Source organism: Panthera uncia, chromosome X (genome assembly GCF_023721935.1).
Source record: "Panthera uncia isolate 11264 chromosome X, Puncia_PCG_1.0, whole genome shotgun sequence".
Classification (NCBI taxonomy): domain Eukaryota; kingdom Metazoa; phylum Chordata; class Mammalia; order Carnivora; family Felidae; genus Panthera; species Panthera uncia.
In genome coordinates, this window is record NC_064817.1 from 88,895,381 (window position 1) to 88,912,348 (window position 16,968).

A 16,968-nucleotide genomic window follows, 5' to 3' on the forward strand; every position below is an offset into this window, starting at 1 on the left:
CTTCTAAAACACTTGGATTGCCTGAGTGATGAAGTTGATAGGAGTGTCTTTTGTTCTTTATGACAAGCCCCTTTCAACCATCCCTAAATATGTACTAACAAAGAGACTCTTGGTGGGCCTTTAGACAGCTTCAGGATTGGGATGTTTGCCAGAGAAACCAACCATGTCATTAGAGCTTTGGGATTTTCCACCCCATCCAATATCCCTGGACTTCCAGGGAGGGGATGGGGGCTGGAGATTAAGTTCAATCACCAGCAGTCATTGATTTAATCAATCATGTCTATGAAATGGAACCTCCATAAAAACCCTGAAATGATTGGACTCAAAGGGCTTCCGAGTTAGTAAACACATCCACGTACTCAGAGAGTGGCACACCCCAACTCCATGGCGACAGAAGCTCCTGCACTCAGGACCCTTCTGGACCTCACCCTGTGTACCTCTTCATCTGGCCTTTCATTTGTATCCTTTCTTATAAACTGGTAATAGTAAAGTACTTCCCTGAGTTCGGTGAGCTATCCTGCCAAATTATTGGACCAGAGGAGGAGGTTGTGGGAACTGCCTGATTTATTGCCGATAGGATAGTAAAAGAAATACAGGTGGCAACCTGGAACTTACAACTGGTCCTTGGATTTGGGGCGGTCTTGTGAGACTGAACTCATAACCTGTGGGGTCTATGCTAACTCTGGATAATGAATTGAGTTGAATTGAATTGAACTGAATTGTAGGACACCCAGCTGGTGGAGAGTGGAGAATTAGTGTGTGGGGGGGAACCCCATACACTTGGTGTCAGTAGTGATGTTGGGAAACACTCCAGACCACAACCCCCATAGTTTCCCTGAAGTAGATATAGATCTAGAATTGTAGGTGCTCAAAATTAGTAGACTAGTAAGAAGCATTGAGTAAGTAGCTTTTAAATTATCTGAATTGTCTTGAATAGTATATAATCTTTTCTGGCTTAAATAATTCTTATTCAAATGGAACACTTTATTAGAAGCCTATATTCTAAAAAAATATACTCTGGTTATACTATAGGCTTTCTCTTGTAGGAAAAGGATTGTGTCTTATGCCTTTCTGTGTTCTAAGCATTTAGCCCACTGCCCTACAACTACAAAGTGCTCAATAAATGTTTGCTCTTGACAATATTGATGAAATTATCATTTCCACAAAGGATATCCTATACCCTCTGAAATGGAACAAATATACCACCACCTTGAACTCTTTGCAGGAAGAATTCTTTTTAATTGATGAGGACAAGTAGGAGCGATCTGAGTGTTTGTTAACCTTTACCATGAAAGCAGATTAAAATTCTCCAGAGTGAATAATTCTCTGGGAGACTGTTCCACTTACTACAAATTTCCTTCATTTATCTCATTACCTGAAGTGACATTTAACATCTTGCTCAGTTGGAATAATTTGATCTAATGTACATTATCTTTCTCATGAACGATGATGGTTCTAGTGAAAGAGGAAAGCTTCGTGATAACCAGAGCATTTTGTCAAATGCATATAATGTCAAAAATGTTACAATAGTAATTTAAAGGTACTGGTTTTTTATCCATTTTTGAATGACCACATTATTTTTCACTAGCTCTTTTAAGCCTGTTACCTTTAAAATTGTGTGCCTGTTTTTCCACATGATGAGTATCTTGATTCTTCTATTATCCCTTTTTCTGACCCTATTACGTTCCCCGATTTGATTCTGTCTCGTTTGCTATTTGAGTTGATGTGGTCCAAGGTTGGCTATAACAGACTTGAGGTCTACTGTGAGAATATTTCTAGTCCTTGTCATTGTCTTTGGTATTGGCTGTTGTTAAACCAGTTTCATTGTACTACACTCTGGATGCTATACTATGTTTTTGTTTGTTTGTTTTTCTCGAATGAACACAGAGGAGTTCGGGAAGGCGGGGGAGAGAAAGAGAGAGAGAATCTTTTGTTTGTTTTTCTAGAGTGAACACACATGAGGGGGGAGGAGCAGAGGAGGGGAAAAAGAGAATCTTTTTTAAAAAATTTTTTTAGTGTTTGTTTCTGAGAGAGAAAGAGACAGAGCATGAGTTGGGGAGGGACAGAGAGAGAGGGAGACACAGAATCCCTAGCAGGCTCCAGGTTCTGAGCTATCAGCACAGAGCCTGACAGGGGACCCAAACCCATGAACTGTGAGATCATGACCTGAGCTGAAGTCAGAGGCTTAACGGACTGCACCACCCAGATGCCCTGAGAGAGAGAATCTTAAGCAGGCTCCACACTCAGCATGGAGCCCGACTTGAGCCTTAAACTTATAACTGTGATATCATGACCTAAGCCAAAATCAAGAGTCAGATGCCTAACCAACTGAGCCACCCAGGGGCCCCTATACTATGGTTTTAATAATGACATATTTGATTATTTGTTATAATATTGTGTTTGAATTAATACTCAGTTCTCCACATTCCTGGTTCTAGTTGGCCAACCACCAGAGGTCTTGAATGGACTCTGATTCTGCCAATATACCGGACATTTACAGCCACTGCTTTTTAAAAATTTGCTTAAAGAATATGTGTTTCCTCTGGAGGAGCTAGCTTCAGTTTTTCAACTGCCTAGAGCTCCACTTTAGGCCCTGAGCTTCTCCAGTATTTTCAATGTTTGATTGCCTCCATTTTTTATTAACCCCAGATCTTTTGGATACAGCCAAAGAATGCTAATACCTCCAAAACCTAATGCAAGGAAATGAAAAACATCTATTAACACCATAGATTTAGTCTAGGAAATATGGATTACAATCTCTCCATGGGATCGTTAATTTTATGTGTCAACTTGGCTAGGACACAGAAACTAAATATTTGGCCAATCATTGTAGATGTTTCTGTGAAGGTATTTTTTTAATGGGATTACCATTTAAATCAGTAGACTTTGAGTAAAGCAGATTACCCTCCATAATGTGGGTGGCCTCATCCAATCAATTCGAGACTTTAATAGATAAGGTCTGACCTCTCTGAAAGAAAAAGGAATTCTACCAACAGATTGACTTCAGACTCAAACTGCAACCCCTCTCTGGGTGTCCAGCCTTCTGACCTATCCTACAGATTTTGAACTTGCCAACCTCCTCAACCATGTGAGCCAGTTCCTTAAAAAAGTGTGTGTGTGTGTGTGTGTGTGTGTGTGTGTGTGTGTATTTTTCTATTCTATTTTTTGGAGTACCCTGACTAATATCTTCCACGGTCACTAGTAGGGATTAAACCTTTGAGACAATCACTGAATTTTTGAGAACCATTTACTTCTCTTTCCATTTTGATATCTCTAATAAAATGGATGGAAGGGAGATTATTTTTAAAACATGACTATGTATCACCTTGCTTTTATAAGCAGCAATCTTATGAGGTAAGGTACTACCAAGTCTACTTTATAGATGTGGAAACCGAGGATTGCGGAGTTAAATTATTTTGTTCAAGTCACCCAGCCAGTGAGTGCTTGAGTTAGATTTCAAACTCTCCTTGGCATCAAAGTTAATGTTGTTCCAACTTGATGCACTCATGAATCAAATTTTGGTCTCTATGTCATGAGAATTTCATCCTCTGAGGGTCACTAAGTGCTTACACACGTATTTTGTGTCAAAATCATGAACTGGTGCCTAACCATAGGAACTGGGAAAGTTTTGACATGAGGTTGGCCTGAGATACTCTAGTTTTAGCACAGAAAGCCCGATGTCCCACAAAACCCACCCATTCTTAGGAACCAGCAGAGTTAGTCACCATGGGTTAATTAAACTTGTCCTGTAGAACGTAGAGAAGTCAATAAAAATAGGTTTCCTTTGCAATAAATTAACCAGTTTTGCATGTAATTTAAGACAAACCTTTGTACAAATACTCTGTTCATTTCCTTAATAGTGGTCTATTAACACATTAATATTTTGACATTGTATGTGGTTTTTGGATTTTTACTGCCTTGGATTTCAAGTTTGTAGAACTAAACATTTGAACTATTATTTACCAACTGCCAAGGAAAATAAACTTGACTAATCAAATATATAATCACCTACATTTTTTGTCCATAAAATGTAGATTTTGCAAATCCTTTTTAAAAATGTAGGGTCAAATGACCTTTGAGACTTGACATTTCTACGATTTTTTATTTTTTATTTTTTATTTTTTATTTTTTATTTTATTTTTTATTTTTTTTATTATTTATTTATATTTTATTTTATTTACTACTTACTCAATGCTTTATGTGTGTGTGAGTGGAAGAGAGGGGAAGAGGGTGAGAGAATCTCAAGCAGGCTCCATGCACAGAACGGAGCCCAACATGGGGCTCAATGTCACAACCCTGGGATCTTGACCTGAGCTGAAATCAAGAGTCAGACACTCGACCGACTGAGCCACCCAGGTGCCCCTAAGATTTTTTTTTTTTTAAAACTCAGTTTAAATTCACAATCCCACAGCATCGAGTCTTATTTGGCTCTGGTTGCTATTTTCAGGGAATGAGTTCCTTAAAAGCAAAGTAACTTTTGGACAGTCCACAATAATGAAATGCTTTATCGCAATAGAGCAATCAATCATGCATTGACACAACACCGAAAGAGCTAGTTGCAAAAGGAAAGATTTGGTCAATAAATTGGCTAATTTGGCAAAATGCCAAAGAAATAATTTGTTGTATTTGAACATTTTCTCTCCACTTAATCTAGCCAAAGACACAGAAAATAAATACCTTTTAGGTAAACTGTTATTCTATGATATAATGTCCCCAACTATCACAACCTGATTTACCTGAAAACTCTGGGTATTTTCACACACACACAATAGAAGGCAAGTAGAAATTATAAAGAAGAAATTCTTGAAAACCCTTTTTCTCTTAGGTCTCTTCAATTACACAGCCATTACCCTTTCCTTATCTGTTTATTCCTGGGGAAGATGTCTAGATCTGAGGAAGTTTTTCTTCGTTGTCAAATGCCTCTTTTTCCAGTGCTCTGCTGTCCCTCCCATGGTATCTTTATCTGCCATTCATTATGCTTACAAATAGCCCCATATCATACTGAGTAATCTGTAATCCCAAAGTTGCTCTGCCGGTGCCATGCTATATTCTCCATTTTCTTTGGGCACAGACTTGTCAAGTCTATGTATTACAGCAAGTCCTGTCTTCTAAACTATGCTGGACTCTTTTGTGTTACCTTTCCGGTGGTCTTCCATGCTTTGTCTGGATGATCACAGAGGAAGAGGAGACTTGAAGAATGTATGGGATTTGCTCAGACCAGGTAGCAGAATTCTAAGCAATGAAAGTGACACACATAAAGACAGTAGAAAGAACAAGAAGGCTGCCATCACCAGAGCATAAGTAGTAAGGTGACAAGTGTTATGAGAAGACTAGGTAACTTTAACTCAAAGCAGTGAAAAATATGGATATTCCAAGAAATTTTATATCTAACTTGGAAAATACTTGGAGTCAAATGTCTTCTATCCATGGTTTTTCTTATCGCAGCTTGGAGGCAATTCTCTATTGGACCTACGAAAATTTGAAAGCTCTCTTCCAAACTTCATTCATTCTCCCAAACTTCCGAAGACCCTTTCACTAGGTAACACTTTCTTTAGGGCATATGGATTTCTTCATCCCAAAAGGGCATTGTTATATACTTGAAGGGAGGGGGAGTCTGGAGGATGTTTTTGAGCTTGACTTCCTTGAAACTATCTGGATATTAGAGATACAGTGTACTTGTGTAGAAAACAGCAAATGTGGGAATTTTTTTTTTTTTTACCTATTTCAAACCTCATTTAGAATCTGGATGCTATTTGAGCTCGTGTCAAGGATGCATGAAATTAAATTTAAGAAAGCTCAGCTTTAAGAAATACCAATTTTTTTTCTGCATCAGGTAGTTAGATTCTGGGTAGGAATTAAAACTGGCCATTTTCCCTTTGAAATTAATAACACTGGCGAGTTTTCTCATAATTCTGCAAATCAAATATGTGCTGATAAGTTCAGGGGCTGAGGTTAGCTTCAAGGAGTCTTAGAAAAAGTAGAGGGTCTGATGGATGGAAAAGCATCTCGTGGGAGTTTGCTACTTTCTGACTAAGGGGCAAAAGTCAGATTGTAAGCTTGTCTGCAAAAGTCGTCCTCATGGAAAGTATGGTTTTCACGAAATGATAAAACATATTTTTAAAATAGTATTCCACTAGGTGCTTGAATTTAAAAGGATGGAAAACCATATGGTATATTTAGTGAATAACTTGGAGTTTAAATGTTCAAGTTTTCAAATCAAGATCCATTTTATTATTTAATTTTAAGAGATTCGATTTTTAAAATATATATTAAAGTGGTTTCAATATACATTTGTATTCACATGAATAATACTAATGCAATATATTCAAAAACTTTATTGGAGGAAGATTGTTTTCCCATTTTATTAAAGAATTTTAACATGAGTTATAAAATTGAATAAACATCACCGGTATCTCTCAGTATATTTTTAAATATGGGGTTGTTCTATGCAGTGGGATATTCTCCAAAATGTAATAACATTTACTTTTTCTTGTATTGCAAAATTTCTAAATTCTAGATGAGACAGTCCTATTCTCAAGATTCTTTGAGTTACAAAACTGTGCATTTTCAAGTTGCTTGCCCATCTCTTGTCATTTGACACTTTCAACAACGCTATGAAATAATTAGAACTGATATGTTTGATTACAGATGAAGAGACTCAGATTCAGAGAGTTAACAAGACAACCAAGATTGCATGGCTAATGAGTTAGAGAGGGAAGATGAGCGCTTAGGATTTGTAGCTCTCAATCCACCGTTCTTTCCATTCTGTGAGGTCTCTTCTCAAACTGTCATAATCAGACCACTTAGTTCAACATGAGTATTTCCCCAAAATTCAAGGGAGAGGGTGGCTTCTTAATAATGCTACTGACTTGTATGTGATGTATATGAAAAACAGAAACGAGTGGACAGACAGCAGGGTGCCTTTCACAGTCCTCTGACAAATGGCCCAAGTGAGAAACTGCCACTTACTATTTAATCACTGATTCACTGTGAATAAGGTAGATATAATCTTGGCCCTCATGGCATCTACATTATAGGGGAAGAGCTAGACAAGTAAACAAGCAATTAAAACAGACAGTGTTAATATTACAATACAGGACATATGTGCTATGGAAATACCAGGAGGGACATCAAACACTAATTTAGGGACTCATGGGAGAGTTACTAAAGAAAGACCTAAAAGATGAATAAAGAGCTGGGTGATGTGTGTTCCAAGTGGAGGAAAGAGCATGGGTTGAGACCTTGAGAGGACAAAACATTTGAGAGGCTGAGATGAGTTTATTATGGTTGGCCTAGGAATCACTAGGGGAGAAATGATGACCAATAAATTCTTTCCATGATCTTGGAGAAGTCTGAAAGCAGAATTAGGGAAGGAGGCAAAATACCAGAAACAAACCCTGACCCATCCTAGTCCAGTTCCAGGCTTCCCATTGCTACCAGGAGATTGTCTCCCAGCCCTCACGGTGTTGTGGCTATTGAGGAAAGAAGCTAGTGTTTATTAAATATCAACTACGACCCATATCATTTCAAGTGTGCTATCTCATTGAAACCTCGTGTCCCATGAGGCACGTACTGGTGCCCTGACTTTACAGATGAAAAAAATTAAGACTAAGTTAGGGAATGAAAATTGCCCAAGGTCACGTGATTAGTTAGCAATGGAGTAGGGACCTGAGCCCAGGTTTCTCTGTCTCCCAAGGCGATACCGTTCAACTGTTCTTTGCTTTTCCTCCTTGGTTTTCAGAACCATAATTATGGTATTACTACTGCTTCCCTTAAACAGTTTAAAAGGAAATGATTTGGTTTATCTTAGCCAAAGAAGACCTCCTTTTAGTTTGCAGGTGCCAGTGACTTAGAGGTTTATTTCCCAAAAGAATGGATTTCAGAGCTGACCACGGTGATGAAGATATGGCTAGGAGTTCAAGGACTTAAAAACCTGTTTTCATGTAAAATTCCATACTGTCAGATCCAAGAGAGGCTTCCCTAAAATTTTACCATTTGGCAAAATCTCCTATGGAGACAACCACTCAAATAAATGCTAGAAAAACAGTCCCTTGTATCTGAGAGGATTCTCACTTGATAGATTTTTAGGAATAGCGAATAGGAGGTGGTAGGATATAAAACTGACTGGGATATATTCCAACTTAAGCCAGAGGTCACATATGTGAAAACTAATATTAGAGAAACTGAACTGGCACACGACAGAGTCTCTTATAAGGGACATGCCCTTCTTATGTATTTTTGTAACAGACCCACTCTTACATGAATGGCATCTATGAAGTAAAATTATAAAGTTGTGCAATTAATATTTAAAGGACATGAGACTGTGCCACTGAATTTCAGTTCCATTAGTTTTAAATTCAGTTTTATAATAAGTGTATGATATCTTTCCTTTTCTTAGTATTATCCTAGTCTTTTTTTTTATATTTGTGGCTATGAAATTATTAGCTTGAATATGAATCTTGTTCATAGAATTTGGAAACGACGTCACGTGTTAGTTTTGTGTTGACATTTTTAATTCAATGCTTTTATTGAATCGCTAAATCATAAGGGATTGATTTTAATTTTAATTTATGTATGAACGATATTTTCTAAAAGAAAACAATATTCCTTTTACATTCTGATATGGCTACCCATATCTGAAAAATTTCGAAATGCAAAATTCTTTCAATTTCATTTTTGGAAGTAAAGGGAAGAAGAGTTTCAAGTTGTCATTTAATATCAGATGTGATATTCATTATCTTCAAGTTTTGCTTGGTGTTGTTTAAAATTGATAAAGGCTCTGCAAGCACAGAAATCCGTTGGTCTACTGTATATAAATCCTATGAAGAATATAAACTTTAATTATCTATTTAATAAGCTACCAAATATTGTTGCTTTTCAATTTTTCTGAAACAAAGTATAATCTGAAGTTGCTGCTATTACCCATCCCTAGGCCCTCTGAGACACTTAAAGAATTGTTTAGATTGTTCCGGGCTGTAAACTCTAGCTAATATATCATGGGCTTTCCAATCCAAACCTGAGATAAGAGATGAGAAATTACCTTTAGACAGGAATGTTTGTGAACCAATGCTTTGCTCCTATATAAGATAAAAAGAAAATAGTGCTTTCCTTTTTTGAATAATTCTAATGGACGCTGGTTGAAAACTATTCTTTATGGAATCTAATCTCTGGTAAAAAAAAAAAAAACACTGGGAAAACTTAGAGATAGAAGGAATTGGAGGCACTGAAGACAGTGATAAATATAGGAAGGAGTAGGTTTATAGGAAGTGTTGAGTCTTAATAGAGCATGCCTTAGCAACTTTCAAGTATATAATACCTTATTATTAACCATAGTTACCGTGCTATACAATAAATCCTCAGATATTATGCATCTTCTAGCTAATAGTTTGTACCCTTTGACATACATTTCCACATTCCCCCCTCCCCTCAGTCCCTGGCAACCTCCGTTATATTCTCTGTTTCCACGAAATTGATTTTTTTTTTAAGGTTCCATGTATAGGTGAGATCATACAGTATTTGTCTTTCTCTTTCTGGCTTATTTCACTTCTCATAATGTCCTCCAGGCTCATCTGTATTATCACAAATGGCAGGATTACCTTCTTTTTTGTGGCTGAATAATATACCATTGTTTATATATTCCATATTTTGTTTATCCATTCATCCATTGAAAGACATTTAGCTTATTTCCATATCTTGGCTACTGTGAGTAACGCTGCAATGAACATGGGAGCGCACGCATCGCTTAGAGATACTGATTTTGTTTCCTTCAGTTATATACTAAGGAGTGAGATTGCTGGATGGTATTTCTAATGTTGTTTTTTGAGGAACCACCATATTGCGTTCCGTAGGGGTTGTACCAATTTATATTCCCACCAACAGCGCACTATTGTTCCCTTTTCTTCATATTCTTGCCAACACTTGTTATTTCGTATCTTTTTGATAATAGCCATCCTAACAGATGTAAGGTAATATCTCATTATGGTTTCGATTTGCATTTCCCTGATGATTAGGTCTTAAGCATTCTCACCACACACACACACACACACACACACACACACACACACGAGTTAGCTATGCAAAGTGATGGATTGGTTAAGTATCTTGATCTTGGTATTCATTTCATAATGTACATGCATATCAAATCACATTGTGCACTTTAAATTATTTTTCAGTTAATCCTCAATAAAAGTGGGGAAGAAAGAAAAGAAATAGATTAAACCAGGTACAAGAAAATGAGACATTGATAGAGGTGCCCCCAAATGATTTCTAGCTTAAAATAATGCCTGATTTGTAGTCCCTGATTGAGACTTCCCCATATTCCTGCTAAAATATGAAATATAGGCATGGATTAATATTAAATCTCATGTCACCACTGAAAACTAACACTGACCTAATGCTTGATTCTGGAAGGAATTTCCATTACCTAAAAGTATATGGAAGTGGACTAAGAAAAGGCCTTCAGGTCTTGTCTAATGAGCTCTTAGATTTCACGGGATGAAACAATTTTTCTGTAAAGGACGGGAAGAAACCACGAAGTCAGGGGCAGCTGTTGTTGTACATTAAAAACACCCAGAAACAGCAGTAACAAAAATATAACACCATAGGAACAAAGGGATAGGTTTTCTAGACGTCAGGTTTTGCTGTGGGGAGCGCCAGGTAGAGAGGAAGACAGAGAGAGGAAGAATCCTGGGAGCCACATAATCAATTGGTCTATGTCAGGAAACTAGGCCAGGTGGGAGAAAATCATTCTACTTCCAAACATCCGAATTGTGCTAAGTGAGAGCTGCTGAGTGCGAGTTTGGGATGTAAACGTTGCATACCAATATGCCCCCAGAATTGATTTTGGAAATTAATTTCTCTAGAAATCAATGAGTAGAAGGCAGTCGTATTTACTGTCCAATGTGTCCAGATAAAGCTTTACTTCATTCAAGGAAAACTAGAGAAAGAAACACCAAACACAGCCACCACCAGACGCACCTCAGGTTTATGGGAAATATACGGAAAAAGAGAATGGGAACACAATCCCACAATTTCAAAGGAAGCACGTATATTTGACAAACAAATGGCCTACTGAATAATTATGAAGAAATGTCTGAAGAAGATGTTTGGCATCCTCAAGAGACTGCAAGGAAGAATGATCTTTTCACAAACGGAGCAGAAAATCATAAGGAACAAGGTCAGATGTAAATGAAAATGGCTGCAAAAAAGGAAAGATTGCCAGGAAATCATATTATAATAGAATTAACAGTCACATTGAATTGAGTAGAAAAAAATAATTAAGACTGTCAAAAACCATTTCTGTCCTGTAAGTGACGAGAGTAATATACTGTCTCATACAGTAGAGGAAAATGATAAGGACCAAAACAAAACAAACTATAAGAAGATGATTACAGAGAAAAGGGCAGGAGAATAGAAATGTAATCTATGAAGTATAAGTGTTCTTGAGGAAGAAATAGAAATGGCGAAGTTAGAAATAATCAGACATAAATTTTTAAAATGTGAATTGAAAGAAATTTGTGTGTACAGATTGAAGGTCCCACAGTTTTCCTTGCAAACTCAAAGAAAGCCACATCGATACACATTTTTGGAAATTAATCACAAAAATAAAGAGAATAACATATAAGCATCCAAGAAAACCTCATAGTTCTCTGTAACCCTAATTCCAAAAAAAAAGTGTTTATGAAAGTGATTGTTTGAGTGATTGTTTATGAAAGTGATTGTCATTTCAATGGATGCTGAAAAGAGTGATAAAATTCAACATCCAACTAATGTAAATAATTCTTAACAATAGTATGAAATGCTACTGACCAAAATGAATTATAAATATAGATGCCAAAATCCTACATAAAATATTAGATAATGGAGTCAAGCATTATATGGGAAAAGATAAATGTACTATAACCGATACAGTTTATTCCAGGAATTCAGCAATGATTCCAGGTAAGAAAATCTATTCATACAAATTATAACAGAAATAGGTCAAATGACAGATGTACCCTCATGTCTATAGTGCAGAAAAGGTAGCTGTTATAAGTCATCCTTTATTCCTGATAAAGAAAAAAAATCTTAGAAAGCTGGAAATACAAATCTTCCTTAATATATTAATGAATATGTATCTCCATGTTACAGGCTGTACCATATGTACTGTTGAAATTCTAATCACACTGGAATAAGAAATAAGGCAAGTCCTTCCATAAATCTACTTATTATTTTTTTATCATTTCACAAATATTAATACATTAGAACATAAATAAGAAGGCAAAATCATAGCTTTTGGAACAAAGGAAACAAAGGTATTAATTATTGGGAGATGTGTTTGTTTGACTGGGAAACTCCAGGCAAAATAACTGAAAAATAAATGGATACTATACCATAATCTGGATATAAATTTAATATGTACAAATCGTTGGTTTATAAAATTAAATAATCAGAACGCAAAACAATTAGAGATTATATATGCCATAACAGCTATGCAATATTTGTAAATAAAATAAGTTGTCTCATACCAATTTGCTGAATGGCTCAATAAATAGACCAAGGTCTCTTCTCCTGGAGCACTGACCTGCATTACCAAGCCATGAACACTTCTAGGAAATACTCCCTATAAGCTCCAAAGACCTTCAGAATTAAAAGAGTCATTAAGGAGAATTCAATTATCTTTCAAATGAGGAAATTGAGACTCAGAAAAATGATGGCCAAGTTTAGTGGCCTGGAACTAAAATCCAGGTCATCTGGCACTGAGATATTTTTTTTCCATGAAAAAAGTGTTTTATTTCCAAAAAACCACCACCAACAAAACACACACAGAGTTAATTTTCTTCGGATGTTCCTTTCTCTGCTAACATTAAAATACTGGAGGAAAAAAAAATTCAATACAGGATTCTAACTAATTTAGTTTCTCAATAGACCTTTTTAAAAATAAAATCAGAACCATGCCTTATACACTGTGAATCAGCTCAATTTTCTGCATAATAATAAATACAAGGCATACTTCTAATTTCAGTAATGGTAGGCTAGGTAATTAACCCTCCCATTGATGAAAACTAAAGACCTGGATAATAAGTTAAAAATGTAATTTTTTTCTAAGAGCAGGCAAGTAATAACAATATGGTAAATAATTAATGGACTGAAATCAAACACAGGATGCCAACCCAGTGAGGTGAAGTACTATAGCTTTAGGCATTTTCTAATCTAGAAGAAAAGAGCTACAAAACTGAGATGTGACTTAGTAGGCATTGAGGTGAACAAAATTCAAAGTCCAAGGCTTAATAAAACATGGGTGGAATCTGATGAACAACCCACCTTCCCTTTTAAACAGGGAACTATAAGGGCTATAACCTCACAGGAAGGGTGAGCCAAAAATATGCCAGACATAAACCAGATTTCTTAGGGATTTTCAGCTTGAATCCATGACTTGGGTGGTCCAGAGGAATCTCAAACCTTGATCCTAGATGAAGATTAGTCCCCAAGTCATTTTCCCAGAAGCATATTAACTTTTTTTTTTCCAGAAGAAGATAACAAAAACCTCCCAAATCCCAAATATTTATAACATTTAATAGAAGTTTGATGAATTAAAGAAATCCTATTTTACAGATATCAAAGAGCTATTGAGTGGAAACAACTAATATTGTATAGATTGGGATTCTAGAGAGGGGATCCTCTCTGAGGGAACTGGTGATAATGAGCTATTTTTTTTTTTTCCTGAAGGCCATTTAATGATTATGGGCATAGTATGAAGAGGAAAGATGAAACTGATTTTTGTTTTGTGTTGTTTTGGTAGTTGCATGGGGCATCATTTTTGAAACCTGAGGAGATTTTGATATGGTGAGTTTTCACTATGGGATTTAGCTGACTTCTGGTAGACCAATTGGTTTTGAGACGCAGAAAGAAATTATCTGTATTCTTGTGGGGCTTAGGAGACAAAGCCCAGCTAGAAGAAGAGCACCAGCTTTAAACTTATGGCTATTCTTTACATCAAGGCATTTTCTGGAATTGGAAAAGGCAGATCCAGTTAAGTTTTCAGTAAAAAACTCAGGAAGGCCATGCCCCCAAACAGGACTGAAATGGAGGTGTCTTGAACATTACCAAAAACTTCAACCTAGCTATCACTCAGCTTAGAGTTTCTAATTTTCTTTTTAAACAATACAGTTTTCTGGACAAGGAGAGAGGCATGAAAATGTGACCAATAAACAAGAGAAGATACCAAGAAACAGTAACAAGCCTTCAGATGATACAAATATTCAAGATTTTGAAACAACGGAGTAATATTCTAAGGAAAGTAGAGGACAAGATGAACAAAATGAAAAAAAAAATGACAGAGAATAGGAACAAAAATGAAAATATGAAATGGGGGGCTCCTGGGTGGCTCAGTCCCTGGAGTATCTGACTCTTGATTTCAGCTCAGGTCATGATCCCAGGGTTGTGGGATCCAGCACCGCATTGGATCTGTGTTCAGCATGGAGCCTGCTTGAGATTCTCTCTCCTTCTCTCTCTCTCTCTCTCTCTCTCTCTCTCTCTCTCTCTCTCTCTCTCTCTTTGAAAACCAAAGTATGAAATGGGCATTCTATAACTGAAAAATACAATGTCTCAAGTTAAGAGCTAATTGGATGCACTAAGTTCAAGAATAGACACAGCAGTAGATAGGATTAGTGAATTTAAACAGATCAAAAGAAAATATCCAAATTGAAGCACAGAGTAAAAAGAAACAGAGCAGGAGAGAAAGAGACACAGGTAGACGAAATATAAACTATGTATGTAATTGTGCCCCCAGAAACCCAAGAGGAAGAAAATGGAAGGAAGCAACAGTCAAAGAGACATTGTTAAGGAGTTTTTCTAAACTGATGAAGAATATTAATCACAGATTCAGGAAGCTCAACAAGATCGAGCAGGTCTGAATATGAAAAACCACATGTAAGGACCTTGTAGTCAAACTGCCAAACACCATCGTTAAAATGAGATCCTTAAAGTATCCACTGGAAAAAAAAAAAAAACACGTTATCTATAATAAGACTGATGGTTTATTTCTGGTAGAAACTATGGAAGACCTGAACCAATTTAATGACACATTTGAAATGCTTACCAAACCAAACCAAACCAAACAAAAACACCCAGGCAAATAGATTCCACATTTGGTAAAACCTTCCTTCAAAAAATGAAAATGAAATAAAGATGTTGAACAAAATGTGAGAGAAATTATCCTATACAATGTTAAAAACTAAATGGAATTCTAAACGGAATTCTTCAGGTTCTAATAATATGATGAATCCAGTAACTTTCTATGTGATATAGCAGCACAGGACTGCTAAAAGAAATGTGTAACACCAGAAAGTATAAATTAGTGTGCAGGTTATGTCCTATGTGGAAGAAATATGACAGTAGGACAAAGAATGGGAGAGGCTAAATGAAGTGAAACTCTTGTACATTTTTTGCATTACTTGGAATGTGGTAAAATAAGTGATTTGAGGTAGAATGTAATAGGTCAAGTATGGGTATTCTAATCCTTAGGGTAAACATCATAAGGATTATACAAGAACACAACAGTGGGATTAAGCCAGGAATTAGCAAGAAAGAGATAATTAGGTAACCATCAAGTGTTCAGAAATTAAATGACACACTTCAGAGTAACTAATGACACAAAGAACAAATGTGATGAAAATAAAAAAAATATTTTTAAATTAATGGTTACAAAATTATTGAATATAAAATTGCGTATGATGCAGTGATATGCAAACTAAAAGAAATAAGGCCTGAAATGCACATGTTAAATAGGAAAAATCAGTATCAGTAATTCAAGTATCTATCTAAATCAGCTTGGGATCGAACAGCAGATCACATTCATTGCATTTAGAAGAACATAATATATTTTATAGACTTATATAAGATATAAAGTAAATGATATATTAAGAAATTATAGTCAAGAGGGGCACCTGGGTGGCTCAGTCAGTTAAGCATCTGACTTCGGCTCAGGTCATGATCTCGTGGTTCACGAGTTTGAGCCCCATATTGGGCTCTGTGCTGACAGCTCAGAGCCTGGAGCAGGCTTCTCGGATTCTGTGTCACCCCCTCTCTCTGCCCCTCCCCTGCTTACACTCTGTTTCTCTCTCTCTTTCAAAAATAAATAAAACATTTAAACATTAAAAAAAATTACAGTGAATAAATTCAACAAAGCCAAAAGTCAGTTTGTTGTCACAAATTAACGTAACTTTAACAATAATGATTAAAAAATAAAGAGTTATGAAATATCAGGTGTAAAAATGGGGCAGTTTTACTGATCAGACATTAAAATTATTACATATGGTATTAGGAATTTTATGTCAATAAAGATTAAAAATAGTTTTAGGTAAATATGATAAATGAGTTAAAATCCATAATATCTTAAAAAGCAGAGGGGTACCTGGGTGGCTCAGTCGGTTAAACGTCCGACTTCGGCTCTCGTCATGATCTCATGGTTCGTGGGTTCAAGCCCGGTGTCGGGCTCTGTGCTGACAGCTCAGAGCCTCGAGCCTGCTTCAGATTCTGTGTCTCCCTCTTTCTCTGGCCTTCCCCCACTCATGCTCTGTCTGTCCGTCTCTCTCAACAATAAATAATAAACATTAAAAAAAAATTTGCAAAAGCAGAACTTTCCAAAACAGACACAGGAAAATTACATATGGTCTGAATACTGCTATATCTATTAAAGTAGTTGAATCCATGGTTAAAATACTCAAAAATTAAACTCTAAGTCCAAATGGCTTGATTGATGAATTTTTTCAAAAAGGCATAAATAATGCTAATTGTATGTAAACTCTTCAAGGGAATAGAAAAGGAGGGGAGAGCCCAACAAAAAAGGGCAGAATGTTTGGAATAGGCAATTCATAGGTAAAGATATAGAAATAACCAATAAGCATAAAAAAATGGAGCTCATATAATAAGTCATTAAGGAAATAAAAATGAAAACCACAATGTGATAGCATCATACACCCCCTAGAT